Consider the following 13,121-nt stretch of genomic DNA (forward strand, 5'->3'; position numbering starts at 1 on the left):
TAAAACCAACATACATCCTTAGTGTGGGATTTCCAGGTAGGATCCATAGCAAAATAAGGACTACCAGTCAAAAGGCACTAACTACATTTAGGAGGAGATGACTCTGTAGGGACATTAAGGAAGCCTCAAAAAGTGGGTCATGAAATTTATATTAATTTATAGGTCAAAGGCATCCCCCCATTTTTTTTTCTGTAAAGCTGGTAATACAGTCAGGAGAGTTTTACAGATTCCTTAGTTAAAAGAATATGTGTGGGCCACAATTTTCAGAGACACAGAGACGTGGCAGGCACACAACATCCAGCGCTCCAGGCACAGCTGTTGCAAATATTGAGCCTACCAACAAATGTAGTTGCTATAAGCATGAAGTCCATGAGTTACAATAATTACAGAAAAGTTGAAAAACGTTGGTTTCTGTCTGTTCTCATTTCAGTTTTTAAACTGGTGTTTTCAGAGCAGACTGTGTGTTTTTCCTCCTTTGCAGATTCAGGTGTAAGCAAGGACATGGAAGCAAGCAGCTGTTGTGACATGTGACCTACATTCTCTCTGTAATCTTTTGCATCTAAAAAAAAATCTAAAAGGGAAGAAATGGTGCATCAAACTAGCAGTTAAAAAAGATAACATAAAAACAATTATGCTTTAATATAACGTCTGTTCCAATACACAAGAAAACCGGGAAGTATATCACAAATTATTATATCAGACCCTTTCTCGTGCTTTGAAAATCAAAAAAGACCCACTGTAAGTAATGACATATTGCTGCAGTATGGTACAAAATCATAGTTGAAGTAAGTAACTACAAAGCAGAAATATTCAGTGGCTATTTTCACTATTCCATTTAAAATAAAAAGTATCCTGATGTAATTTTTCATAAATAAAAGTCTAATTACAAGGTAGTAGGAACACATCTTTCAGAAGAGGAAATGAAGGCTAAAGGATATTTAAATGTAAGTATTTAATTTTTTTAAAAATGTATAAGGAGTTGAAATCAATGGGGCCTGATGAAGATTACCATAAAGTAATGGTTCTCTATGGAATTTTTGACAGCCACATCTAACCACATTTCTCTCACAATACAAAGATAAACCATTTAAAAAGAAGCTTTCTGTTTGTTTTTCTCAAGAGGAGAAGAAGCAGAGATTGAGGAATGGTTATGAGGTATGTCATATATAGCATGCTCAAAGCTGTCTTCAATCTATTATCCAGGCAGCTCACTATACAATATTTAAGAGTTGGACACTGCTTTGACAGAAGCTGCCTCAGTGACAATTCTCCACTAATAGCACCTAAATAAAATACATGCCTTTCAATGTTTCTGTGACAGTTTTTCTTTTCCCAAAATCTTGTTTTATTATTTAATTTGAGGGAGTATCAAGTTGTATTACTACTCAAAGAATTTTTTTTAAAATAGGAGGTAAATTTGCATTCTGCAAATGTTAAATTGTAGAATTTCTTAATACAATATATTCTGAATATCAAACCCATTAATGCATAAAGTTTGGCTGGACAAATTCATGGAAGAAAAAATCTGACATGTAGTTAAAAGGCTCAGGAAATCCTGTAGGTCACAACTGTCTCAATATGGAGTAGTAAATGGGGAGAAATACCCCTATATATTTCCTTTAGCCTCGAAAACTAATGAATTTTTGAAACAAAATTAAAGGTTATATTTTGCATTCATTTAGTTCTCCTGGTGTAACTACTCAAATAAGAGGGAAACCATTATTTCCTAATCTGGCACAGGGAAGATATGATGCATAATTCATGCCTTTGCAGCCAGTCTTGAAACACCGACTGTTTTAAGACAGGGGTAGAATTTTCTCTTTTTAAAGACAGATATCTCTAAAAATGCTGTAAATTCCAAACTGCAGTGCCAAAATATTAATATAAGTTTAATACTTAATATAATGAATTTTGCTGAAGTCACTTATGCAGAGCAAAGAAATATCTGATAAAGCAGTTACATAAATTAACCTTTTGTGCATGATGTATTTACAGCACGGCATGTGACTGTACAAAGCAAAAATGGTTATAGCACTTGGAACATTTAGAGATGAGAAAGCTGTCAGTCAGTATTGGCCTGTGGGGAAAAACAGCTTTATCCAAAGCAAAAACCGCAACATGGATTAGAATGAGATATTAGTAGACAGGACTCCAAAAATAAGAGCCTTGGAGATTAAGATGTGTCAAAAATGAGACAAACAAGTAAGTATTTGTTTTTAAAGAATGGGTTTTGGTGTTTTTTTAAGTTGAGTGCACATCAATGTAGCTTCAGGACTCCCAGTGGCTGCCTACTGGTCAAACAGCTGAAAAGGGCTTGTGTTTGTGCTGCACATCACGCAGATGTATTCTCCAAAACCCAGTGATTTGTACCCTTACCTTGTCCTCCCAAGAACATTTATGTGTTTTATGATAAACACTCAGCATAAAACAGAAATAAGCCCCAAAGAGGTCCAGAACAGATAATCACAATGACCAGTGATTATCACCACAATCCAGCCACTCCAGCTATGAGTTTATACATCCACAGCAATACACTGAAATTTGTCTCTAATAGGGATGTTCTTACCAAGAACTGAATCTCTGACCAATGCTCTGCCAGTGCTGAAAGTAAACAACCTCAGGGTTGAGCCTCTTCCTTGGCTGTGACCACGCCAGATGTCTATGAAACACAACGAGATACTGGCCAAAATCCTTTGGGCTATTAGCAAATGCCATTTCTGGTTAGAATCATATTTTAGCAAATTTCAAAAATTTCAAATGCCCTCATGCTACAAATAAAACAGCTTCATTCTTGACCTTATTATTTTTCCGTTTAACAGCTGCCTCTCTGACAAATCAACCCAGCTAAAAACTGTGGGTGAAATACTGCTGTAAGCAATGTATGCATTACATTTTTTAACCTTGAAAATATAGACAAATTATTTTTTTCCCCCAGGGACTCCCCAAGTAAATAAAACTTGAATTTTTTTTTGCAAGTTTTCTTAACTGTTCAGGTCAGATTTGAAACTACAGGAGCACCTGAGGCTGAATTAGACAAGTGAAAAAAAATTATGACAACGGTCTCTATGTAATGTTTAACTTTTAGAAATCTGAAATATATACAAAAATTAATATTTTTATTGGAATATTATTTCTAAAATGTATCTCAACATTCCATCGAAGGAAACAGATCTATGATTTCTGTACTATGGCGGGCAGTAACAGTCCCCTTTTTCACCACCTTGAAGCTCTCTTGAGGCAAAGCTCCAGATGGATATAGCTCAGAAGACATAAATTAAAGCAGTGAAGCTCTTTTCCCTCTTTCCCTTCATTTGCTCACTGAATAAAATAATTTCCCACATAATGCAGCTCTGTTTCCTATTTTACTTCTCTCATGTAGAATAGCTGAGTTCACATATAAGCTGTAGAGTACCAATGACAGAAGTGAAATACAGTGATTGTGCCAATATGGAGAGATTGATAAATACAAGATAAGTAAATGCTCCCTTGGTGTTTTGGAGTTGTTTAAGATACAGGTTTCCTTACTTTTATTTCTTTCTCCTCTTGCTTGTGTTGTGTTTTCCCTTTCCTCAGTCCGTCCTTCCTCCTTTTCATTTACCTAACTTCCCTCCTATTGTTTTACCATTGAAAATAACACTCCAGCTTCTGGTTTTTCTCATCAACTCCACAAGGAGGATATACAAAAAAAAAAACCCAAAACCCCCCTATACTTCCTTTGGGAAATGATTCACCACAAGGGACAGATTTTCATTAATACCCTGACACAGAGTATTAGTGAAAATCTGGAGGAAAGTGCCTCTTTCTCCGAGTGAGAGCACTCAGGCTGCCTGCATCAGAAATGTGGCTCTGAGAGGGGTTCAGCCCCTGTCCAGCCACTCTGCTGTGAACATGTGCGTGCAGGAGGAAGCATTCATTTGGCAAAGCTGTGGCCTTGTTTCTTCCACAGCCCTCCGCACCAGTCCACAGAGATGGCTGATTGCAGAGAAAGAAGCTGACTGAAAGACATGTGGACAAGAAGGAAGCATTAGGACTGAGTTACTGGTGCTTCCTACCTTGGCTACTTATCTCCCCACCCTCCCTCAGTCAAGACAGTGATCCTGAACACCCAATATTGCAAAGCAGGTGTGTAAAGCAAACATGTCTGAATACATTCCCTACGACTTTTTCTCAGTGCCTTTTCTTTGGAAAAGGGAGACTGTAGAAAAAACAGAACAGACTGGACTAACAAAACCAGAGGGCTTCAGTCCACTTTCACTTTGTGGGTTTTTTTTCATTTCTGTTTCCTTAATAAGAAAAGTTGCTCTGCTGTACATGTTTGGCACCACAAAGGAGTAAATAAATTCCTTAGATTGCAGTAGTGCTGCATATTGTTATTTACAAAGTGTCCAGGATAAAGATTTTATGCCAGGCAATTCCATGTTCAATATTCTGCTTACTGATGCAAAATCTGACCAGCAAATGTTCCTACGCAATCACTCTCAATACAGTTGTGATATTAGTTACATTATATTGAATGCTAATATTTTGTATTCATGTTTACTAGGAGGTATGTAGAAACTGGAATATGTAAAGGGCAATGCATAAGGGGATGTTTTATTTGTAAAATGTATACAGATGAGGAGCCATTATAAAAGCACTGGATGGCAACCTAGAATAAGCAGGAAGTGTGTACTTGAGGAAAAGCTATCAGAAGATATGCATGTGTCCATGGTGTGTGAGCACAGCAACCAACAACACCACAGAAAGTGTCACTTTGCTGAAAGTGACTCTCTTAAAACCAATCAAGTCGCCTGAGGCAATGCAACACACTGGAAAACAGGATTGATGAAACCTACATGACCGTCACGGGAAATTAAAGCACTAGTCTCCTCTATTAGAAAAATACAACGTGTTTTTCAGAGGAAATGCCACTTACCCAGGCACTTCTCCCCCCCACTTCATTATTTGAATATTGTGTCACCTAAACCCCACTGGTATTTGGGAAGTAAACAGTACTTGGTACCATAACAGGAATACAGCACAAATCTCTAAGTTGCGCAGCCTCCATGGTCCTCTATTTAGCTTAGCTCTGTCTGCACCCCGTCGGTGTCCAAAATCCGCACTTCCTTATGATCTCCAGCTTGAACTCTGTGAGAGTAGTGCTATCCTGATGTGGTAAATTCAGTGTAGCATTTACTGGTTAGAACATGGATGAAACAGCTTGAGAATAGCTTGATGAGAATCTAATTGCAGCCTAGAAGCTTAAAAGAAACCAGTGACAATGCAACAGCTCTAATTTTTCATGGAATCACAGAATGGTTTGGACTGAAAGGGACCTTTTAAAGGTCACCTAGTCCAACACCACTGGAATGAGCAGGGACATCTTTGACTGGAAAGATTGCCCAGAACCCCATCCCATCGGACCTCCAGTGTTTCCAGGGATGGAACACCTATCACCTCTCAGGGCACACTGCACTGCTCCTTCAAATTTTTTATTCTGTTTCACATTATTTAAAAGCATTGTTGGTTGCACAGCAGGACTTAAGAACGGCAATTTAGAGAGAAGATAAATAGAGAATACATAGAAACAGAGATGTTGTACCCTGTCCTTTCCATTTAGCATTAAAAAAAATTAAAAAATTTAAAACAGCAGGAAAGAAAGGAAAATATGATACTCATTATCCCATATGTTTTACTGATTATTTTAAGGTAAGAACAAAATAATTCGTTTCAAATATTTTTAGATATTTGTATGTGAGACAGACAGGCCCAAATTGAACAGGCCCATATGTGAAAAATGGCCTTATGTTTTCATATTTAAGCTTGATTCTCTTTTATTATTTTCACTTACATTACCATTCCCTTCCTGTACAGAAAGACTTTTAGGATTTGTTTCTTCTATTTTAAAAATGCAATAAAAAAATTTCTAATGTGTTCATTGCTAAAATACTTACTAAATTAACTTAACTTCCAGAAATCAAGGTGCAATGTTAGTGTGTAAGCAGTGGAGAGATACAACCAAGGGATTGCTTTCAAAAGTGCAAATTTTTATGCCTGGAAACAGAGATACCTCTTTTACAGCGGTCACTTTTTATTAGCTCCACCACAAATCATGCTGATATGACAGTAAGACTGCACTTGAAACAGAAGTCTGTGTGTTAGCCAAGCCTCTGATGTAATAATACCATTAATATACAGATATGCATTACTAATCTGTAAAAAGTAGAGCAAGTTGATATCACAGGGAAACAGAAAAAGTTAATCTTAAATAGAAAAAATTTCATAAGGCAAATAAAAAATATATGTAATCACATATGCGAACTTGGAGTTAGAAATCTTCACAAATACCTGAGCTGATCTCAACAAGGGCAACTGAAGTCTCATTGCTGTGGTATCCCTCTAATTTTTCAAGGAAGAAACACGAGAATAGATTCTGTTTTGCTTCTTTTTTTTCCCCTATTAATCAACAAGTACCATACTTGGTCACACAATGGCTGAATGCCCAGGGTCTTGTGATAGGATGTGCAGTGAAATATATACCATGTTATCCAAACCAGGAGGGGCTAAAGAAGGGTGCATCTACTGTACCCCTTAGCAGATAGGAGAAGGATTACTTTCTCCCAATCAGTGGTTCATTTCTGGCTGAAACAGAAATTTCATTTCTCAACAGAAAACATCCTCATTAGAATGCACACACAGAAGCACCTCTATTATACTCTGAAAATTATTTTTGTTTGTTTGCTACATAGTTAGTTTATTGATCTAAAATTACTTTACAAGGTGTTAGATGACAAGATTAAATTTGAGAATTTGTATTTATTTTAGGCAATCTATCTATTCTTCCTCTTTTTCCTTAGACAACAGTGTTTAATACAACAGCCTCTCATTAGAAGGAAGAGTACTTTTACAGCCTTAAAAACATAAATTTACCCATCAAAGTAAACATGAAGGAATGACGATTTGCTTAAGTTTTAGCTTCTATATTTTTCAGGTTCTGTGCTGCTTTAGTGTGTAACTCTGAGCTTCATAGTAGGTGTTAGCAAGTTCTCTTCACAGGGTAGGTAGACAAAACAATCCTCTTCCAGCTTGTCCGAGGACAACTGTTACAAGCTCCAAGCCCAAAAAGTATAAACAACGGTGAATTGAAGAGAGAAAAACAAGGAAGATGTTACTTCTTAACCTAAAGCTATAGTTGACAATTAACTCCAATATGCAAATGGACCAAAATTTTATTAAAGTGTGAGACCGCATGAGCGGTCATCTATTTTCTGACCACTTTGGGTTCATCTTGGCTGTAGCCCTGGCTGGGCTCTTGTACTGCCCAAGGTGTGTATCCACCGAAGCCTTTTAATAAATACCTACTTTATTCTTTAACTCTGTAAATTTATCCTCTGTTCTAGGTCAGCCTTCAGAAGGCATCAACAGAGAGGTCTCAAAGAAACTACGCCTGGTGCTCCTAGGTTGTGTATTGGTCCAGACCAGGACAGCATTCCATGTTTAGGAGCTAGTGATCCACGCAATAGTTCACCTGAATAGGCAGAGGGCTGTGCTGAATACACAGGGTGGCTTTCAGGGCTGTTCTGTGCTACACAAAGCTCTTAGCTGCAGGATAAACACAGCAAGTTTACTGGAACAGAGGAGCCCACGGGCAGCTCCCACTGGGTATCAGTGATTTCATCACCTGCCTGGCCTTGCCTTTACCTACAAGTGCAGCAAGGAGTACCCATTACAATCCCTTAGGAATAGTGCTGTTTTCTTGTAATGAAACAATGGAGTATCTCCCAGTACTGAAAGGGAGAGCTTCTCGGCACAGACAGGATCTGCTCTGCACAGTGTGCCATGGGAAAAGCCATCCAGGCTACATCTCGTGGTGCACAAATTCAGGGTGCCCCAGCCACTCATGGAACATCAGGTTTCACTCCTACCTATATTACTTTTAGTTTGTCTAATTAATGGAGTTATCTTATTAAGCCATTTGTTGTCAAAGCCTTTTTTACTGATCCAGAAAAAGCCCAGCATCATCTCTCCCTCACTTCAACTCTTATCTTCCACCGCCAGTACAGAACAGGCAGGTACGTGACATGAAGAGACAGGTATGCTTGTAAAGCTTATCCTCTGCATTTGACCTTTTTTAATTCTTGTTTCTATAGGAAAGTTTATGCATATTTTCCATCTTCAGCAACTGGTTCAAGTTCAGACCTCAGAAGAATTAAATAAATTAATTCTATTGACTCCACCATGAAAAATTCTAATTCATAATCCATAGGCTGTAATCATGGAAATGCTTGCATAAACCCATGATCTTTCACAGCACTATTCCTCCTTTGAAATACATTTAAGTAAAAGATCAAATGCTTCCATGACTGATGCCTGATTTTCTTTCAATCCCACATATTTGATGGTTGAGCTAAAGCATTTCTATTCTCTTTCTTGTCTCTCTCCTTCCTGATCTATCATAGCAGCTTAGCAGAGCAGATTTCTGTAAGCAAGGTGAAGAGAGAAAATCAGAAAGACATCAGGGAATAACTTAGAGGAGAAAAGAAGACAATGGAGATAGTAGCAATATATGGGTCTTTAGACTTCAAGAACTACTTTAAGACCACACAACTTTTAGTCAAAGCAAATGGGTGTAAATATGTATTCTTTAATATCATGAAAACATAAAGCTGTAGATATTGAACAGTTATGCATGAATCAACTCAATTTGTAAAAAGTAAGCATGCAGTCATATCCTTTCAAGGTCTCAAAATAAGGCCTTCTTTCGGGCCTGCTTCTAACCATTTGTCATTATCAGTCTCTAATTATTTCAAAATTTCTTTAATTTAATATTCTTTGTTGACAAAACAGGAATTTAGACTGCTTTTTTGTGTTGTGAAATATTTTGAATAGTATAATGTAAGAGATTAATTTCAGAAACTGGCAGAATGTCTAACATAATCATATTAGGCTTGATTGAATATCTAAATCATAAATCAATAAAATTTGGGGGATTCTGAATGTATAAAACATTTTATGTGAGTTCCCAAATTGCTAGATGCCAATTTCTTAATAACTGTTAAATGAAGTTACCAGATGAGGTTTTGCTTATGTCAGAGTTAAAGGCACAGTTACTTACCCACTCTTCAAATATGTAATGGATAATCTATTCTGGTTATTTATTTAAGTAACCCATAATAGCTACAGAGTTACAGGTAAGAAGAAGGGTAAAATTGGCTTCCTGCACCATTCTGTCCTTCCTTACTATCTCCATCTAATGAACTGTGTAAGAAGTGAACTGTGCCTTTTTTTTTTTTTTTTAATAGGGTATTTATAGCCCAGCCAGTTAGATTATTTCATGAAACTGCTTCAGAATGTGGATAGAACATGTACTGGAGACAGCCTCTCTATTAGGATGCAAACTGCTCAGTTAAAATATTTAAGAATCATGTAGCAGCTGTGACAGTGCCAGAGGTAATTAAACTCAGGCTCTAAAAATAAGTTTAAAAGTGCATGGTGCTGCGTCGCATATTTGATTTTTCCTCCAATTGCTAATGATGTAAATTTATCCTGATAAATTTTACTTAGACTGGAATCTTCCTGTTATGCATTCATGTCAATAACAAAAATCAAGTCAACTAACTTGTGTTTTGCTTCTGCCAAGGTGCCCATATAAGCTTCTGACAACTTTGAGTTTAGCTCCTGTGCTGGTTTTATAATGCTGTTACCAACTAGAAAATGTCAAGTACAATAATAACCAGCCACTCAGGTAGAAGAAGCCAATTCTCTTGCTTAGGTTACCTCTCTTTGAACAGTCTCTTGGTTTCTATCTGTTTTTCATATTCAAAATTTCACTTAAGAGACAATGTTTGCCTTGTAGTTTGAAGTTTGTGGGCAGCCTGAACACACAGACGTACATGTGTCAATGTTTTGGAGCTACTTCTCATAGGGATTTTAAGCTATAACCATAGACACTAAATACAATTTTTCCTTTACTTGTACATAACAATCCCAGTATTATAGTTAGATGCCAGTTTAGTCAGTTCTCTCTCTTTCTGTACTTGCTTGAAAATCTATATGTTATCTTCTGCACCTCCAAATAATCATGCCTTAGCATAGTCAGATGTTTTTATTTAACTTCACCAAAAACATCAGAAAAATACATTGGATAAAATATTATTCAGATAACTAAAACTGACCAGGAACAGAAATCTAAGATTACAATTACTTAGAAAATTAAACTGTGATATAAATATTAAATTACATTTATCAAAGTAGTTTGAGCACTCTAAAAGTAAAAAATATTTAAATTCAGTGGTTTGAAATTATCACATTCGAGTTTTTCAAATGGATTTGGAATATGTATTTATTAATTCTATCCTATTGCACTACCATGTAAGTATGCAGTAGTGACAATATTGCTTTACAGAGATTCACTAGCATGCAATTCTACTTGGACTATCAAGTTCTGCAAGATTTGGCTCCAATACTTCCTTAGGTTTCAAAGACTTTTCTAATTTTTTTCTCTTTGTTCAACTGCAAAATGGTCAATATGACACTGATTTTAAAAGGCTTCCAAAAGACCTGAAGAAGAGGAACTAAAGAGCAGTAAGCCTAAATTCTTCGCAGGACAAGTTGGTGAAAACCATGAAAAAGAATAAAATTAATGGTAGTGTGGATAGATTATCTTCACTGGGAAGGAATCTGTGTGGGTATTTTATGACTTTACACACAAATCCAGTGGCATTCTTCGAAGGAGTTAAAAATCATGTGCATTAGACAGGTCCTGGTGATACAGTCTACTTTAATTTTCAGATAACGTACCCCTGTTTTTGTAAGATTAGGCACAGTGGCAGTGCCTCTGTCTCAAATTGCAAAGAGCAAAACTCAAAGAGGATCTCAGATGAGTGTGAAAGACTTGGTACACCTTCCGTTTTGGGACTGACTAGTTCAACTAGGACAGTTCATCCTGGGAAAAAATATGGCTGACAGGGCATTTTCAGATGAGAAAGGATTACTAGAGAATGCTTTACTATCTCTCTGGACACATGAATTAAGTGGCTTCAAACAAAAATCACAGTATACCCATTCAGAATAAACAGAACAATGCATTCTTCACAGAGAGCAAAACTAAGACACACCATGTTCTCATATTTTCAGTACATGTGGTTTGCTGATTGATTCCCGATCCCTGTAGATAAGATATTATGATTTTATGAACAAGCACTGATTCACAGCATGAGGGGATGAAACAAATGTAGAAATCAAATTAATTAATACTGCACAGGCAACCTTCAGATTTCTTAATATTCAGGTGCTTTCCTTTGCAAGTAATGTTTTTTAAGATTGTCTGTACATTCTGCCAAAGAGCTCTACCACTCCATTAAATTGTACACACAAATCCTGAAATTATTGCAAATGACACCATCCAGATAGATATATTTCTGAAGAAATATACATCTCTCTCCAATACTCCCACAGCAGTTTCAGAACTGATTTTCAATTGTGACTTTTATTCTGCATGAGAGCTTCTGTCAGCTGTCCTGGTTCTGGAATTTACAAGTTGATCAGCACTATTTGTGACTGACCAATGCCTCAAAAAATCTACACCTGTGAATGTGGAAACACTGTCGCTACTTCATGGTCGAGACTGATGGGCATGTCAGAACAGATTTCCCTTTTAAGTAACTAATTGAGTAGCTACATAGAAGTATTTATTTCTGAATCATTACTAAAACTCCTGCAGTCTATCTTCCATGAAAACATGAGACACATCAGAGCAGGACAGTAGATATCTTACCTGAGCTGAAATACACTGGTTTTCAATAAGAAAAATATGTATTTTGCTTCTAAAATAAGATTATCATGTGTAGTTTTAGTAACATGCCAGGAATTTTTAGAGTGGTTTCAGATGTGACCTTTTGTGTGGTCTTTCCCATAGTGATGAATTTAGCAATACTGATATCTAAAGTCTAACTCTTACTCTCTTATTTTTTCTGAGAAAATTTATTAACTCAGCTGGCTTCTACTGCACAAGAAGTGTTATTAAAATGTCATTTTATCTAAATTTAAATATTTTTTCCTAAAGCCCTACCATTTCTCAACAACCAAATCAATTCTAATTATATACATTCCACTTGCTAATACATCCCTCCACAATAAATGTCCCTGTAAATAATATAAATTTTTACATGAACTTCAGTAGATGAATTGTGAAGGAAGCTTGGACACTGCACCAAATCAAGCTTTCAACAAGTTTTCAAGGAGATAACCTGATTCTAAATCTTTTTTCTCAAAACTTGCACAAGTGATGTAGTTATAGTAATGAGCTTTTCATTTAGGCAGCCTTCAAAGATTTTTCCCAGAATACTGTGTGGACAGAGAAATCATGGTTATTTTGAACTTTGCATAAGGAATGCCAATACTGTTGCTATTGGTGAACTATGACACAGACTTTCAGAAATAAATAATGTAAAGATGGTCATGAGTGTGGCTATTTAATCTCACTGACATTGATGTGCTAGTTTAAATTGAGTTATATCTGACCTAGATATAATAAATTAGGCCTCTGTGTTAGTTTGGGTTTTTTCTCAGGGAAACAGTAGTAATATCTCAGATAAAGGATATATTACTTTTAAAAAGACCAGTGGCAGTAACAATAGAAATGCAAACATTTCAGATTTCAGATTTCAAAAATGTATGTATTTTGGATAAAATTATCTACTTTTCTTGATTCTCACATAGTTTCTAAAAGTGTATTAGTTGCATTAACTCACTGGATTGTGTCATATCTTATAATGTACTGATATATAATACAAGATTATCATGTTTTCTTTTAAGAACATGAATGCTGAACTATGACTCTAGATTCTGCTTATAATCAGCAGGCAGAATCAGGTAACTCTAGCAGGCAATTTTTCTTACATGCCTAAAATAAGTTAGAATAATTGCCCCATGTGATATGTTCAACCCAGCTTCACATTGCTGAGCTAAATCTTACACAGAGTGTACAAAATCATGTCCTAACAGCACTCTGTATTATCTGCCATATTTACTTAAATTTTATAGAAATTAAGGCTTAATATGGAAATGTTTCTTTTAGTATGTACTGTAGCATAAGCATGAAAAAACAAAGCATGAAGATTTTCACATAAGATGTCATAATC

Source organism: Motacilla alba, chromosome Z, assembly GCF_015832195.1.
Source record: "Motacilla alba alba isolate MOTALB_02 chromosome Z, Motacilla_alba_V1.0_pri, whole genome shotgun sequence".
Taxonomy (NCBI): domain Eukaryota; kingdom Metazoa; phylum Chordata; class Aves; order Passeriformes; family Motacillidae; genus Motacilla; species Motacilla alba.